The sequence below is a fragment of the Rhinopithecus bieti genome, unplaced genomic scaffold, assembly GCF_001698545.2.
Source record: "Rhinopithecus bieti isolate Rb0 unplaced genomic scaffold, ASM169854v2 scaffold_26061, whole genome shotgun sequence".
In the NCBI taxonomy this organism is placed as follows: domain Eukaryota; kingdom Metazoa; phylum Chordata; class Mammalia; order Primates; family Cercopithecidae; genus Rhinopithecus; species Rhinopithecus bieti.
This window is the reverse complement of record NW_016811928.1, coordinates 1,022,080-1,039,984: the sequence shown is the minus strand read 5'-3', so window position 1 is coordinate 1,039,984 and position 17,905 is coordinate 1,022,080. Positions and strand designations below refer to the sequence as shown.

At 38.0% G+C, this 17,905-nt stretch overlaps 1 long non-coding RNA gene across 1 annotated transcript in view; it reads left to right on the top strand.

The window, feature by feature from the left end:
- The first annotated feature begins 2,272 nt into the window (after positions 1-2,272).
- LOC108544315 (uncharacterized) overlaps positions 2,273-17,905 on the top strand; it is a 58,107-nt gene continuing 42,474 nt past the window's right edge. The window contains exon 1 of the long non-coding RNA XR_001889802.1: positions 2,273-2,341. This is a non-coding gene — a long non-coding RNA (uncharacterized LOC108544315). The remainder of the gene's footprint in view (positions 2,342-17,905) is intronic.

The window sequence follows — 17,905 nt, the reverse complement described above, 5'->3', positions numbered from 1 at the left end:
TCCTTTTATGATATTAGTCTTATTAGCAAATCTCTTAGCAAGGAGAAAATGCTAAGCCTAATTGATGTAATAAAGAAGATGATCTGATGTTTTTATTTAGGTTGGGTTAAAGCCATATTCCAGATTATATTTGTATTTCCTTAATCCTATTAATGTTGCAGGTTAATGCAAATTTGATGTGAATTATTAAAAGAAGAATCAGTATAGAAATGATTTTACATTAAAATTTAGTTTTAAAAACCTTTCCAAATGGTAGTGGGTCAATGGGCTTGGGGTGAGTTCTTAGGTAGACTCTGGGTCCTTCTGATTAAAAAATACACCTGAAAACTTCCTTTAATTTGATTGGCATCAAGGAAGTGGAAATAATTAAAGAATCCTAGGGAGAACTGATAAATAATTAATGTTTAATTTAGCTGAATATTTTGCATTTTAATTTTTTGAAAGGTATTATTTTAAAATTATTTCAACATATATGTGCTGATCTGATGTGTGTGTTGACATTACACATCAGTTCTAGTCTTTTACTGACAAACACAAAGAGTGACCAACTTGCCGTCTACTCACCCTGGACTCTACTGGTTTTAGCCCCAGGAATCCCATGTCTTGTGAATCTGCTCGGCTCCAGGCAAACAGGTATAAACACATACTTAAAAATACAAATAATTTGCCTCTGAAATGTGATTGACTTTTTGGTCTGCATGCTCTTCAGACTCTGGGAACCCAAACATTGTAAGTGTTACATCGGCATTAAGAATTTTGTTTTGTTGTTCAAAAAGCCCATGTTCGGGTGTCACCACCTTGGTGACTATGGAGAAATACGACCCTACGTATTTTTTTTTTCTTTTAAATTGTTTCCAAGCTCAGATGCTTGATGGTTTATGTATTTATGTATTTATTTATTTATTCTGAAAAGCTGAAAAAGTTTTGAAAATCAAACCTATTTTTTTCCAAACGTTTTCTCTCAAGTACTTGCTTTCCAGACACACAGTAAGACACATCCTGAATCTGGCACCTTGAGTGCTCCCCCAAATCTCTGAAGCCTAAGCCATATCTATTGCCCAGTCTATGATAGAAAAAATGTGAACTACACTGAGTTATTGTAGTCTTGTGTGTCTCACAATTAGAAGAACTCTGTAGGTATTTTGTTAGTTTTAAATTTGTGGACTGTGACTTCTGAATTCTCTCTCTCGAGGAGGTCTCAATAAAGAACATGCTTCAGTCTACTCCTTAATGATTTTTAGCTTCAGTGAAGCAATCTGCAAGACTCCTCTTCCTAACAATTGCTCTGCTAAGCATTGTATAAAATAGCATTCTTTATGGTTAGATGATACCATGGAAGATGACCAAAAGATTTTAAATACAGAGGAATGTACAGAAAAACACTGTACCCTTTAGCTGTCACATCTCCCTTCTTCCCTCCCTTCATTTCCTTCATTCAGGATTTCTGCATTTTTTTATATGCATGCTACACCTCTGTGGTAGCACCTTGTTCTGTGTGTGTGTGTGTGCATGCATGAATGCGTGTGTGCGCACGAATGTGTGTAAACATGTACTATTTTTAGCTGTAGAACATGACACAAATTTCTTTTCTGGTCACCATGCTGCATGACTGATCCATTTCATATGATGTGTTTAGTGTGGTTCATTGCCCATTAGTCTTATTATTTAACAATTTGCATTAAATTAAATTTTCTGTTTACAGGTGTAAATGGAAATTTTGGCTTCTGAGAATTTATTTACTGGATAGAATATTCTTGGTTGAATTAGCTCTGCCAATATTGGATTGCTTATACCTGGAATAAAGTTTGGGATATTTAATTAGAACATCATAGCAAAAGAAACTTATTATTTTTATGGCTAAGCTTAAGCTACTGAGGCCAGTATCATTAGTCGAGGAGACATTTACTATACTTCTCTGGAGAATTTTTTTTAAAAACCATGTGTATGTCTTGATGGATCAGAGGAAGTTAAATTAGTGGTAATGTGTGCAAATTACTCAAAAGTTCAAAAAGCTTGAAACTTTTGTCATCTACTATAACATGTTGTTGATTAGTGGAAATTTCTCATTTTAAACTCTTTTGGCTTCCAACAGGCTCAAAGAGCTAATATTTATTGACTGCATACTGTTCGCCAGTTTCTACATTATTTGCTTTACCTGTATTGCTTCATTTCATCTTTACAGTGTCTTGTGAGATGAGTGTGTTTATTCCCATTTTACAGAGAATATCCATTTATATAATGTCATGAACATATATCTGATGACATCATTTGCCTGCAAACGTACCCAGTGAGTGGCAGAGTCATCCTGAAGCCTGCTTTCCGGGCCCCGCCTATATTCTGGGTAAGTGATTCCGAACTCCATAGTGGCTTATATCTAGCCTTGTTCTCCTGACATGTTCCCTGTGTTCCAACTTCCTCTCAACGTCTCAGTGTCATAGAGGATGTGAAAGCCAAGCACTGCCTCCTAGGCTTTGTGCATGGTTTTCCATTCTTTCCCTTTCTGTCTGACACACTCCCAGTTCTGTTTTGTTTTCAGCTCTACTATTGGAGTGGCACTCATGGCCACTAGCCATACTGGATCTAGCAGGAGTTTGCGTAAACTCCTAAGACATTTTTTTTTCTCATTTTGAAAAAAATTAAAACAAAAACAGCTTTAGTGAGATAAAATTTACATACATTATAATTCACCTATTCAAAGCCTGTAAGTCAATGGTTTTTAATATATTCACAGATATATGGACAATCATTGACACAATTTTAGAATATTTTCATCATCACAAAGAGAAACACTCTACCCTTCAGCTGTTACAACTCCCCTCTTCCATCCCTTCATCTCCTTCAGCTCCAATCAACCACTAATCTACTTCTGCCTTTGTAAATTTGCCTATTCTGGACATTTTACATAAATGGAATCACAAAATAGGTGATCTTTTATGACTAGCTGCTTTCACTTAACTCAATGTTCTCAAAGATCATTCGCGTTTTATCATGCCTCAGTACTGCCTTCATTTTTATGGCTCAATACTATTCTACTATTCTATTGTATAGATAGACTACCTTTTGTCTGTCCACTCATCTGTTGATGGGCAGTTGGGTTGTTTCCACCTTTTGGCAGTTGTGAATGGTGCTGCTGTGAACATTTGTGTGCAAGTTTTTGTTTGAACACCTGCTGTCACTTCGTTTGGGTATATACCCTAGAGTGGAATTACTGGGTCTTAATTCTATGTTTTACTTTTTCAGAAACTGCCAACTTGTTTTCCACAGTAGCTGCAATGTTTTTTTTAATTCCCATCAGTAATGTAGAATTAGGGTGGTTCCAATTTCTCCACATCCTTGCCAACACTTGTTATTTGCTGTTTTGTTTTGTTTTATGGTTTGGTTATAACATTCCTAGTGGGTTAAATGGCCAATTATTATTATTATTTATTTATTTATTTATTTATTTATTTATTTATTTATTTTGAGACAGTTTCAGTCTTGTTGCCCAAGCTGGAGTGCAATGGTGCGATCTCGGCTCACCACAATCTCTGCCTCTCAGGTTCAAGTGATTCTTCTGCCTCAGCCTCCCTAGTAACTGGGATTACAGGCATGTGCCACCACGCCCGGCTAATTTTGTATTTTTAGTAGAGACAGGTTTCTCCATGTTGGTCAGGCTGGTCTCAAACTCCTGACCTCAGGTGATCCGCCTGCCTTGGCCTCCCAAAGTGCTGAGATTAGAGGCATGAGCCACCGTGCCCGGCTGGCCTAATTAATTTTTAAGATCTTTTATTTTTGAGACGGAGTCTCGCTCTGTCGCCCAGGCTGGAGTGCAGTGACCGGATCCCAGCTCACTGCAAGCTCCTCCTCCCAGGTTTACGCCATTCTCCTGCCTCAGCCTCCCGAGTAGCTGGGACTACAGGCGCCCGCCACCACGCCCGGCTAATTTTTTGTATGGTTTTAGTAGAGACGGGGTTTCACCGTGTTAGCCAGGATGGTCTCGATCTCCTGACCTTGTGATCCGCCCGTCTCGACCTCCCAAAGTGCTGAGATTACAGACTTGAGCCACCGCGCCCGGCCTTAAGATCTTTAAAGACTCTAAAAGAAGGCTTTATTTATTCCTCTTTTGTGTTCCCAAGCACTGGTTTAAATCTCTCTTGAAGTATTTGTCACCAAATCCTTTAATCTCTCTTTCTCTCTCTATTTCTCCTCTCATCCCCTTCTTGAAACCAGGATGGACATTTGTGTTCCCAGGACATGGTGCCCAGGACTCAGTACATTGAATGAATGAAGAGGCATGAGTGGGGAACTGTGGGGACAAGGAATTTTGGGAATGAACATTTCTTTATTATCCCTCCCATTGTGCCAGGCACTATGTAGCACTAACATATATTATCTCATTTAATTTTCATAATAGCAGTTAAGAATCAGGTGTTATGGTATTCATTTTGCAGAAGAAGAAATTGAAACCAGAGAAATTCTCTTGGCATCTAACCACTGAGAGTAGAGTCTGGCTTCAAACCAAACTCTCTGAACTCAAAACCTATATTGATTTCACAACAGCATGTGTCAATCAAAGAAAAGATAAGGACCATCACTATTCTTACTACCGCTACTATGACTATCCCCACTTATTGAATGCTTTCTGTGTGCTGTACACCATGACAGCTAGTTTTTGGATACTATCTAATTTGATCATTTAAAAATTTAGTGAGTCAGACATTATTATTCCAATTTTTCAGACAATGAAATAATCCCTGAGAAAAGTAATTTGCCCAAGAACAAACAACTAATAAGCAATAAGTTCAAAGCCAGGTCTGTTTAATTATAAAATTTCTGTACTCCTATCAATGTGGGAAAAAACATTAGAGATCTAAAAGTTTACCTGGTTATCCGACAGTATAGGGAAGTTTGCCAGGTAACCAGACAACCAGACTGCCCAACAATTTTTTCCCAAGTACTTTTGCTTTCTCAGCTGCTTCCAATAATAATTTTGGTAGCATAGATAATTTGGCTAATTCTATATGTTATGAAAAAGGCACACTGTGACCCATAAAAGAAAGAATGTTCTGTTCAACTGGCTTATTGTGTTTTTATTTATTTATTTACTTATTTATTTAGAGACAGGATCTGACTTTGGAGTGCAATAGTGCTATCTCAGCTCACTGCAACCTCTACCTCCCAAGCTCAAGCAATTCTCCTGCCTCAGCCTCCAGAGTAGCTGGGACTACATGCATGTGCCATGGTGCCTCGCTAATTTTTATGTTTTTAGTAGACACGGAGTTTTGCCATGTTGCCCTGGCTGGTCTTGAACTCCTGAGCTCTGGTGATCTGCCTGTCTCAGCCTCCCAAAATTCTGGGATTACAGGCTTATTGTGTTTTTAATCATTTTACCTATAATATATGTAAAGTATCCTACATATGACTGGACGACTTTTTAAAATATAGTAATTAACTGGCTACCCCTGCTTTTAACAGTTTGGCCATTCATTTGTTAATTTAATGTTTATGTCATGAAGCTATCTTTTCTCTTACTGCATGAAATCCACCTTAGCACTAAATGAAATGCTGGTAAGAATCCACAATAAAGATAAACAAAAAAAATCATAACTGGAATAGAAGATTTTTAAATATATTTCAATTTTATATTCTGATTTATATACTCTGATTTTAGAGTATTTTTTCCAGGATTTATGCTAGTTTGTTAAATATTGGGAAACCTCAGCATGGCTATGTTTTGGAGGCAGGTATAATGGAAAGGCAGAGACATCAGATGCCTCTAAACACCAAGTACTTAATCAATATATTTCCTTATTCCCAGTATCTACTTTAGATGTTTCATTCTTCTTCTTGTCATGTTTTTTCATTGCTCTTCATGCCTTTTTTAGAGGTTTTTTTTTTTTTTTTTTTTAAGTACAAGCCGATGTTACCATTTGGCATATGTCTCCCTTGGCAGTGACATCTTGAAAATTAAAAAAAATAATACCTCCCTCGCATGCATCCATTCAGGCTGCCTGTAACTGCACTGTGCTTCGAAATGTGTCACCTTATGAAATTCTGCAAATTGTTCATAACGTTGTCTCTATAAATGTTTTGGAAGGGCTTTACTGTCAGGTCAGCTTTCTAAGGGCTAGAAATATGTCAAACTGGCAGCTTTACCTTTATTTAAGAGCCAAAATACAAATAAGTAGATTACAAAGCAATCAATCAATATAGCATTGCAGGATGTTATGGTTGGCATTGACCTCAGAGTTCGGCCCTGTCATTTTACAGATGAGTAAACTTGTCTGTAAACTCTGCAGGAGACAGGGTTTTGTCCTGACTCAGTTACAGCCAATCAGGTAACCTTGGACGTGCTGCTGTGCCTCAGTTTCCTCACCTGAAAGAGAGGAGATTTCCCTCTGTTAGATCATCTCTGAGACATTTTCCCAGATGTCAATTTGTAAGGTGTCATGACAAATTTGATGTATTGTATTTGATATATTTCCAGCCCTTAAAAGCTTCTGACCTCACGAAAAGATTGCTCTGATCTTTTATGTGGTTTCCTTATATATTCTTTAAAAGTTGGAAGCACTATCAATTTATAGTTATTGGCAAAATCATAACTTTTATTCACTGTTGAAAGAATAAACAAATGAAGATCTTTTTCCCAGTCACAGCATTTCTTCACTTTTTTTTTCCCTCCCTGGTTTGTTTTTATAGGGTTGCTTGGGGATATTAGGTTACTGACCTTTGTTTTCCTTTCTACTAGAAGCTTTCACTAAAGTATTTTCGAGGGGGGTCTTATAGGAAACAATGGGTCTCACATGTAAGTAATTAAATGGAAAGAAAAAATGGCACACATTTGACTTGATTAATTTTCTTTCTTTCTGTAAACCTGTGGATCCTAACCTGAAAGTTGTGTGCAAGAGTCCACAGGCTCACTGAGATACTTTATCTTTTGCATTACATTAAAGTCTCCGGGTGAATTTAGTACTCCTGTAAGGGCTAGGCAGGCTAGTTTGGCAAACAATGTAATCCGACATGATGCATGCTTTTTTACTCAACTGTAAACATCTATTTCATTCAGATATCACCTGCTATTCTTAAGGCAAGTCTTTGGAATAGAGACTCTAAGTGTGTCAAAAATATGTAATGTGTTTGTGACAGAAATAAATAGAGACTAGGGCGACTTAACACACGGGCTTTCACATGTGTGGGCCAGCACTTGCAGAATTCTAAAGGAGGTTATGTTAGCCTTCCCACTTTCAATGCCTTTATGGATGTAGTGTTTATATATCCTAGATTTTCCAGGGCAACTCTGGGTTGTAAATATTCTGTCCTGTTGTTCCCATAAGCACAATCATACTTGTCAAGCTGCGTGTCACGAGTTTTGGTTTGGAAAATATGGACTCCGTATGTACATCAGAGCCTGTTTTTTCTGGCTGGATGCCCTATGCTATTCTACTCTGCCCTACCCCTAGCCCACTTCCCATTCTCATCAAAGCCTTGTTTCTGTTACAGTTCACTTGCTCATGTTGTCTATGCCTAGTGTCTAGGGGGCAATGTGAACAGTAAACTAATCTGTGCTAATGGGCAAGTGGAGAAAATCGGGGTCAGGAGAATCCACACATCCAGAGTACTCTGTCTCCTCTCAGGTAACATAAGTGGTTCTCTGGAAATAAGGCCATAGTTTCATTTATCTCTAAGACAAAGAGTCTTTCTATAGTAGGTTGACCGAGGCAGATTTCTTAGAGGTGGCAAGGGTCCCCTACATTTCGTCACAAAGATGGTAACTCCTCCGTCAATACCTTGGACCAGCTTTGGAGATGTGTCCTCAACATGATTGAGGACCAGCTTTGCAGATGTGTCCCCGATGCTACCCTGTAGCAGTAGGAAAGGAATAAAAGCCTAGTGTGCCAACTTTACTCCTCAACCCACAGCTATTTCTTCTGGTATGTGTACACTGCTCAAATGCTCTTTTTACAAAGTTGGAAAGCAAAATTGCTTCATGACAATATTTGCTGAGACAGCAAGACAATCTATGCCTCTCCATTGTTAAATCCCTGACCCCCACTCAACCTGACTTTAAAAAAAATTATTCTTTCATCAGGAGGCTATGTTTAACATTTGTAAAAAGACATTTAGGATTATTTGAAGTATTTTATAGATTTCAAGTTCATTGTCATTTTCCTTTTAGCCTAACCTTGCTATTTCTGTTTATTGTATGTGATTTTATTACATAAACATATACAGGTTTCTAATTGTTTAAACATCTTGCTTTAAAAATCTCTCGTTAAGCACTTTTATTTGTATCACTTTTTTTCTTGTCTTGATTTGCTTCTTAACTGTGATAAATTTCAATGGAATCTCCTCTAACTCTTTAAAAAATAACTCCTCATTTTTCGGTGTTAAGCAGTTTACCTTTTAGAAATTCAATCAGCATTCCTTTTGGCACTTGGTATTATCTTAAAAAGCAACATTAGTACCTTGACTTTTCAGCCCCGAGAGCATTTGCTGAACCAGATGGTTTCAATATCGTCTATTATTTTTAATCATACATGGTTAAGTCTCAAGAACCAGTCTCTGGAGACTGTTGACTATTTAGGAAGCTAGAAGAGTAAGCACACATCTTTAGAAACAGGATGTACATTTAGTATCATTATTATCCTAACCAATATCTGAGTAATTGAGTCACCTTATTATCAGATTCAGGCTTTTCTAACAGTATATTATCAGTTTCTTTTTCCGAACTTTTATGTCTACATTTGGGGAATTTAATGCTATTGTAGAATCACTGGTCACTTTTGTAAACTATAATCTCCCATAGTAATAATTGCTTTTAATTCCAGGCATAGTGTGTACCAAACATATTAACTTCTAAAATCTTTTTTTTTTTTTTTTTTCAGCCAGGGTCTCACTCGGTCACCTAGCCTGGCTAATTTTAAAAAGTTTTGTAGAGATAGGGATTTTACTATGTTGCCCAGTCTGGTCTGAACTCCTGGGCTTAAGCAATCCCCCTGCCTCAGCATCCCAAATTGCTGAGATTACAGGTGTGAGTCACTGCACCTGGCCAAATTCTAAAATCTTAATGACAAAACAAAAGATTAGTATTTTGTCTCCATTTTACAGATGGGAAAATAGGTTTCAAAAAGGTAAATTATATTTTTTTCCATTTCATGACCAATAAGAATGAGGTTTACATTCAAGTCTAGTCTCTGCCTATTTTGATCATTTCTAAGTCTGACTTAGAAACCCCCATTTCTAACCACTGTGCCATAGCACCTCCGGCTAACCCTGAATAAAGGTGTCTGTTATGTAAATCAACGTATTCATTGACAATGGACTTCCTTTTTGTATACTGCAATATGCATATATAAAAGCATTCAATATTAACCTTGTCTGGTTTCTTTTTTATTTGAAAAATACCCCCCTCCCCACATACTAGTAGTTATAAGATTATATAAAATAAGAAGCCAAAAACTTTCCTGACCCTCCAAGATCATACTTTAAAAGTTCTGCTAGGCACATCTAGATGTGACTCCATATACATTTTATTTTTAATTTTTAAAGTCTTATCTTGAGGTTTATTACCGAAATTACTACACCTTATCACTTTCTGCTTGCATAGGGAACATAGAAAAATTTATTTTTCTGGAAAATTCTGTAAAGTATCGTCATGGTTTTTTACTTTTTTCCCTTTTTTAAAATTAAGGATTTTGAGAGTCAGAGTCTGCAAGCTATGAATTGGTTAGGCAAATAGTTTGAAAATACTGACTGTCTGCTCTTCACCTGATATTTGCCTATTGTTAGACTTCAGGAAGAGGGATTTAGTGAAATAAAATATTTAATGTTTCATACTATTTTTTCTCCTATGTGGATGGTTGGAGATTCTTGCAGATAATTCTTCTTTTAGATCCTTTTTAAAACAGACATTTAGCATAGGCTTTTCTAGGCTTCCATCTTCTATTAAAAAATAGGGGCACAGTCATAATGAAAAAGTTGGGGAGACGAGAATGAAAGGGCTATAGGAAAGGGCGTCATCATTAAAGAAGTAATAGGAACACTTTTTCAGCCCCTTTTAATCGACCAGAGTTGATCTTAGATAAAATTTCATGGAAGGCAGAGTTTGCCTTCATTCTTGTCTTCACTGGGGCCATTGCCTTCTCTCCTTTGGGCTCCAACCAAAGCCTACAAATCTATTACATTTCTGTTTACATGGCAGGACCTTTGTTTTGATCTCTGCTGGACTGTAAGCTATGAGGGAACTTGTCTTTGTAACTATCCCAGTGCCTAGTTAGTGCTTAAAAGACAGGTATGAGACGAAGACAAACACATACATGAGTGATTGAATGATGATAATGACTGCTGTTTGGAGTCCTGAGTAAATAGTATGCAAATTTTCAATAAGACATTAACATCAGTGTGAGAGGCAGAAAGTACCACTGGATGGAGCATAGGTTTGGGGGTAATTTCTCTCCCAAACACTCTACTAACTGGGAGTATGATCTTTCTTTGCTGAATTCTGAGGATTTTTTTTTTTTTTGTCTCAGTTGTTCCATCTGTGATATGGGCATATTATCACTGATGGTCTTGTGCTACTGTCAAGGTTCAATGATAAGGCCAGGGCGCGGTGGTTTACACCTGTAATCCCAGCACTTTGGGAAGCCGAGGTGGGTAGAGGCCAGGAGTTCGAGATCAACCTGGCCAAAATGGTGAAACCTCATCTCTACTAAAAACAAACAAACAAACAAACAAATAAACATTAGCCTGGTGTGGTAGTGCACACCTGTAGTCCCAGAACCTGAGAGGCGGAGGTTACAGTGAGCCAAGATTGCACTACTGCACTCCATCCTGGGTGACAGGGAGATTCTGTCTCAAAAACAAACAAACAAAAAGATTCAATGATAAAATGATACAATGTGCTTAGCTCTGATCTTTAGACTATATAGACCATAGATAGCAATAATAATATGATTACTGCTACTATCAATGATAATTCAGTAAATGCATAATTATTTATGGAGCCTTGTTTGTGCCAGACCCCACTCCAGACATTAGTAATTCAGCGGAAGACAAAAACAGACAAAAGTTCCTCCTCCCCAAGAGCTTACATTTGAATGAGTAAGACATAAAAAATGAATAAACAAAATATAGAATATATTAGGTAATGATAAGTGTGATGGAGACACCTAAAGTGGAGAAAGAGGATAGTGAGGGAGAAGGGGCTGGAACTTTAGATCAGATGGCCAGGAAAATCCTCACTGGGAAGAATGTAGAGGCCTGAACAAAGTGGGGGAGTGGTCTCTAGCAGGGAAGAGCATTCCACAGGACAAGTCACCCTAACCACTTAATTATTAAAATCCTCCTCTGCTGAGACCACCCTTTGGTAAGCATTCACATGGGGCACACGTAACTTCACAGTTTTTGCCCATTCGGAAAGGCCTGTCCTCTTACTCAAATTTCCTTGACACCAATTTTCCAGTCATGCTTCTTCCACATCCCCGACCATCCAGCCAAATTATTGTCCATGGCCCGTAAATTGGTATATCATTGCATGTCTGGCTGTATCTCCTTCTAAGCAAAGTGCATAACCAGGTTCATTGTCTAAAGTTTTGCCCACTGGGAGAATTTCCCTTTACCAGTGTTTTCCAGGGATGTTTTACAGAGGAGTTGTGGTGCTACAGTTGTCCACTTTTGTGTGGTGTCTGAATCTCATACAGAACCACCTGTAAATCAGGCCTGAGTCTTCTGTTTTCTGGTCAACTGGTTTGTAGAGAATTCCCTATGAGGTCACAGGTGCATGCTGGGAGAGAGAAGGTAGAACAGCAGGAGTGGGGCCATGGGCATTTGGGCCATTTCATGTTACTTACTTATGCTTCCAGGGCCTGCTCAGGCCTCATGATGTTATGTGCCACTTCTATTTGATGATGGAGTGTTGTGGTGCATTCCCAACTTTGTGGCTTGATGGCTCAGCTGAAACCCAGTTCATGATGGGTAGCTCAGGTCATCTGGAGCTTGATGGCCCAAGGTCTAGCATTCAGTGTCCTCTAAGGCCAAGGGCTCTCTCTCAAAGGAGAGTAGTTATCTGCAGATGATGGCAGGGCCTTGCTCCAAAATCCTAAAAGTTTGATCCTTGATTCCCGTATGGGGGTCTGCCAAAGGCTCAAACAGCATCTCTATCTGCTACTGACGTTTTAAGTACCATTAGATCTTCTAGATCATATAGTCCAAGTGTCAGAGGAGGTTGAACAGCAGCCTAAATCTGTTGCAGAGCCTTCTCTTATTCTGGGTCTCACTCAACACTACCAGCTTTTCAGGTATTCAGTAAATGGGCTAGAGTAATAACATACCCAAATGAGAAGTCTATTGCCTCCAAAATCCAAACAGGTCCATTAATGTTGTGTCTTTTTCTCGGTTGTAGTAGGGCCCAGATGCAACAACTTATTCTTTACCTTAGAAGGGGTATCTTGGCATGCTCCCTACCACTGGATGCCTAGATATTTCATTAAGGGAGAATGTCCCTGATTTTTAATTGGATTTATTTTCCACCTTCTGCGATGCGAATGTCTTACCAGTAAGTAGTTGCTACTTTCCCCTCACTAGGTCCAGTCAGTGTAATATCATCAATATAATGGATCAGTGTGCTATCCTGTAGAAGGGAAAGGCAATCAAGATCCCGGTAAACTAAATTCTGATACAGGGCTGGAGAGTTGATATACCAGAATAACATTTACTTAGCATTTGTTACATGCTGAACACTGTGCTAGTTCATGGGACATGTAGTTAAATAAAATTGTAATCTAGTACTGAGGAACTTGTACTACAGCTGGGAGAGTTCAGACTGTCTTGTGTAGTTCAGGGAAATACTCAAGGCAAATATGCTTGGTGCTCTGGAATTTGTATCAAGTAGGTGTCATCCGTTACCTTATAAGAAGGGTACTGAGGCAGGAGGATCACTTGAGCCCAGGAGTTTGAGAGCAGCCTGGGCAACACTGGAAGATCTTGTCTCTATGAAAAATTAGCTAGGCATGGTGGCATGTGCCTGTGGTCCCAGCTACTTGGGAGGCTGAGGTAAGATGATCGCTAGACCAGGTGTTTGAGCCTTCAGTGACCTATGATTGTGCCAATGCACACATTCTAGCTTGGATGACAGAGCACAACTCTGAAAAAAAAAAAAAAAGAAACAAAAGAGAAAGAAAGAAAAAAGAAAGAAAGAAAGAAAGAAGAAAGGGAGAAAGAGAGAAAGACAGAAAGAAAGAAAGATGGAAGGAAGGAGGGAAGGAAAGAAGGAAGGAAGGAGGGAGGGAGGGAGGGAAGGAAAGAAAGAATAAAGAAAGGAAGAAAGAAAAGAAAGAAAGAAAGAAAGAAAGAAAGAAAGAAAGAAAGAAAGAAAGAAAGAAAGAAAGAAAGAAAGAAAGAAAGGAAAGAGGGAGGGAGGGAAGGAGGGAGGGGAGGGAAGGAAAGGAAGGAAAGGAAGAAACAAAAGTGGCCATATAATTTATCATCCAAATTGGAAGACTTCTGAGCTGGAACAGAGACATTATTAATTGCTTCAGGTGAAGAGACTCAAATCAAGACTGTCCCAGGCAAACGTGGATCCAAGGTCTTTCTATTCTGAGGTCCACTTCAATAATAGTTTTGAATACAGGTGGTGAGAAAGGAACATAACATGTCACCAACTTTTCAATTTTTGGATAAATTCTTATGTTTTACCTATCAAAATATTTATTGCCTAAAAATTAGGAATAAAGTAAAGTCAAAATAAAGGAATATTAATCACAGGAGCAGGATGTTTGTATGTTTATTAAGTAGATGATTTGCCATACGTTATTTGAACTTGTGTTCATGCGTGTTCTTATGAAGAATGTTCTGTTCCAAGTCCCTGTTTGAGGAGAAAGCATGAATAAGTGAAATTTGACCTGACGTCTTATACAAAGCTTAGAGAAAGCTCCCCACGTCTTTCTTTCCTTGGATGGTTTTATTTCAACTCATCATGTTTTGCTTCTTGGAAAGTGTTTGTTATTCTTACTAAGTGACTTAAGGATTTTTAGACATCACTCATGTTTGGACCAATGAGGCAAAAGCATGTGAAGGATTTACAGCTTGCATGCAAGTTTCATGTGCAGGAGGTACAGTATATATAGACCCTACCTTAGGAAAGAGACCATTTACTGCTGGTGAAACAGGCCTGAGGCTTTTTGGTCATTGCAGTGGGAGTGTTAGTGACTAAATGCAGATGCATTTTAGTGCACTGTAATGTGATTTTAAAAATTGTTCAAACAATCAGTTTACTGTTGTCATCACATCTCCTCTGATTTTCAAGTGTAAATGTAACACCATTGTTCTTATTAACAATTAAAAAAAGTTTTACCCCATAAGTTTCCATTATAAGGGATGCATTTTTGAAGTCATGGTTACATTAAAATTCTTACTACAAATGAAGCCAGCTAAAAATGTTTACCAACTTGAATTGAGCTCATCATGTTTTGTTTGCTGAATAGTGTTTTGTGATTTTACCAACATAAGAATGAGTCTCCAAACTATTTTTAAAAGTAGAGCTTTTACTCTAAAGAAGTGCTTGCCTCATTTTCTTCGTGCTACTCCAAACAAGATGTTGTTTATTACTTTGAAACACTATATGTAAACCCCAGGAATATGTTAAATATGATTGAAGTCTTGGCTGTCTTTAACAAATTGAAGTTTCCAGAAATTTAGCTGTGTTTAAAAACCAAAGCCATGTTTTCAGGAAAGATTTCTATTTCCAAATATGTGGTTGCCCAAACCTTTTATATTTTCATGTCAAATTCAGCTGCCAAATAACACACACTGTACCTTAGCTATAATAAAAAAAAAACACACAAACCAACACATAGACTTCAGATTTTAAAAAGCACTGCAAGAACAACTATGATCATATTTCTTGAACTTATGCTATTCATATGCTTATAAACGTGTTTTAGAGTAAGCTCTGTGAGACATCGGTCGGTCACTTACACCAGTACAAATTCACATGCACAGCACAAGATTGGCACTATGCAACAGCCGATCTGGGAAAATACAGGAATTCCTAGTCAGACCAAAATATGAGGTCAAGGAAGTTGCTTTTATAATAATAGTGGTTATCTGTTTAATGTGTGATCTGGCAGTGATATGATGTTGACCATAGGCAATTATGCATATTTCTAAACTGGTTGTATGCAAGCCTGGAGTAAGAGAAATCCCCCAGTTTGTGATAAAAGGCTATTTATTGCCCTTTTATTTCCTTCAAATGCTTTACTTAATCATTTATAAAAGACAAATTAGGAGTGAATACCAATTTCATTTTGTGTTTTATTCTGTATTCATTCCTACACGTTTGGGATATCTATTAATATGTGCTCTTAATAGTTTTGGCACAAGTTCAATGTCAACGAATGAATGATGTACACATTTTATAGTCTTCTTAAGGGATAATAATGTGGTTCAGTGACAGTGTGTCTTGATTTCTTTGGGGGCAGGCACTCTGATATGAGTCATAAGGGATAAAGACTATTAGCTATTTTTCCCTCAGCTAGCGCAGTGATGCAAAATTTTTGTTCCATTATGGTGCATTTTCTTAGAATGGCAATATCAGGTTTAGTGTATAGATTCATGCTTAAGAAACTGGTTGATCACATGGGACTATCTTTTGCTTTATCCTTTCAATGTGACTGAAAATTTATATTCCATATTTTCATATCAATGACAATGTGATGACACGGCAAAGGAGTTATATTGGCTTGTTGCACACATCAAATGTAATATTCTTTTCTTTTCTTTTCTTTTTTTTTTTTGAGACGGAGTCTTGCTCTGCCACCCAGGCTGGAGTGCAGTGGCCAGATCTCAGCTCACTGCAAGCTCCGCCTCCCGGGTTTACGCCATTCTCCTGCCTCAGCCTCCCGAGTAGCTGAGACTACAGGCGCCCGCCTCGTCGCCTGGCTAGTTTTTTGTATTTTAAGTAGAGACAGGGTTTCACCGTATTAGCCAGGATGGTCTCGATCTCCTGACCTCGTGATCCGCCCGTCTCGGCCTCCCAAAGTGCTGGGATTACAGGCTTGAGCCACCGCTCCCAGCTGTAATATTCTTTTCTTTGCAGAAGAAAATATGTTTATTTTGAACAAGAGAAAAGAACTTGAGCATTTCAAGTATCAGGAAAGCTATCTTGGAAAGGATAGTGATTGGCTGCTATTTACATACTCTGTGGGCAGAACAAAAAGCAATGGGATTGGATTTTAGTAAAATGGGCTTAAATTAGTCTTGCAGAAGTGCATATATAAAACACTACAATAGGTCGCAATAGTTGCCCTTTTTATTCCCAGGGACTGGGGCTGCTGTACTCACCAGAGTTCAGCAATGGTCCCTGGCACAGACAGGTGCTCAACCAATGTTAAATGTATAAAGTGAGAGACTGGATTACATCGGATCCCAATGTAAGATATAGATTTTAAGGATTTATGGTGCCATTGCTTTAGAAATTCAATGTCATCCACAAGGAAATTAGAATTGTAAATATTGAAAAATCCCCATGGAATTTTAAATTATATGCATATGCCATAATTACTCTCACAGTTTTCCAAAATTTCCAGACATTTCACCATTAAAGTGGTACAGTAGAAAGGATGGGAGTCTAGAGTATTGGAAGTGGTGGATTAGGAGACTTTTGGCCACAGCAGAATTCACTACTGGTGGGGATCCAGGGCTATTAGCTGCAGTAGTTGCCTTTGAGAAGCTTCTAAAGACTGAATATGAGATGTTAAGAGCTATGCATTGTGTCTATTCTGAAGACTATTTCCTCTGAGTGCTTTGTGTGTGTGTATGTGTGAATGAGAGGGAACGTGGTCAGTTACATATTATTTCTCTAACATCCAACTGTTACCTTGAAATGATTTTATTTGAAAGATGTTAAAAAAAAAAGTTCCAAACAAGAAGCCAAAGGTAGCTACCAGTCATTGAGGAGTTCGGAGAGATGAGAGTATCACTTCCATCCACATGTGAACCGCTTGACAGAAGACTAGCCAGCGCCAAATTTCAACCAGAGAAGACAAGGCAGTATTTCACATGCCCACTGCTGGGTTGGGTTTTTGGTGGCTCAGTCCCCAGAGACTTTTGGACCAGATCTCTGGTGAAAATGATATGTGGGGCTGGTGTGAGTGGGGCCATGTCATCATTAAGAAGAAAAGCACTCCAGAGTTTATAGGTTTCACCGACTTAGGAAAATATTTAAGACCTGATTATAATTACATTGGTTGCAAATGACAAAAAGTACGAAACTCAGGTTAACAAATATGAACAAATGCAATGTTGGGTCAGCTTCATTCACTGTCAAAAAGAGTACTCATAAAATTGTCATTACATTTGAAAACAGTTCAAATGTGCATGTTGATTGCTTAGATTGTAAATTTGCTGTATTACTTGAGGCCTAAGTATTTCAGAAACAAAAAAATAGTTTTAAAACAAAACTCTTTCAAAAGTTTTCAGCAAAATGATTGTGCTTCATGTATGATATGAGTGTATTTTAATGTTTGGTATAATTGGTTTCCAGGAATAATGATGCCTGGGGTTTGCAGAGCATTTAAATGGCCTTGAATCCAGGAAACTAAGTGGGAAGAGGTAAGAGATTAGACATATTTTAAAGGGTGCTAAAAGAGCATTACACAGGTACCAAACTACTTTAGAAAGTGAGGTATCCAATGAGCCTGTTACTTTTTTTTTTTCTTTTCTTTTTTTTTTTGAGACAAAATCTTCCTTTTCCCCAGGCTGTAGTGCAGTGGCGTGATCATAGCTCATTGCACACTTGAACTCCTGGACTCAAGGAATCCTTTCACCTCAGGTTCCAAGTAGCTGGGATTATAGTTGTACACCTCTATGCCTGCTAATAATTTTATTTTTGTTTTATTTTACTTTTTTTTCCTTGGTTTTTTTTTTTTTT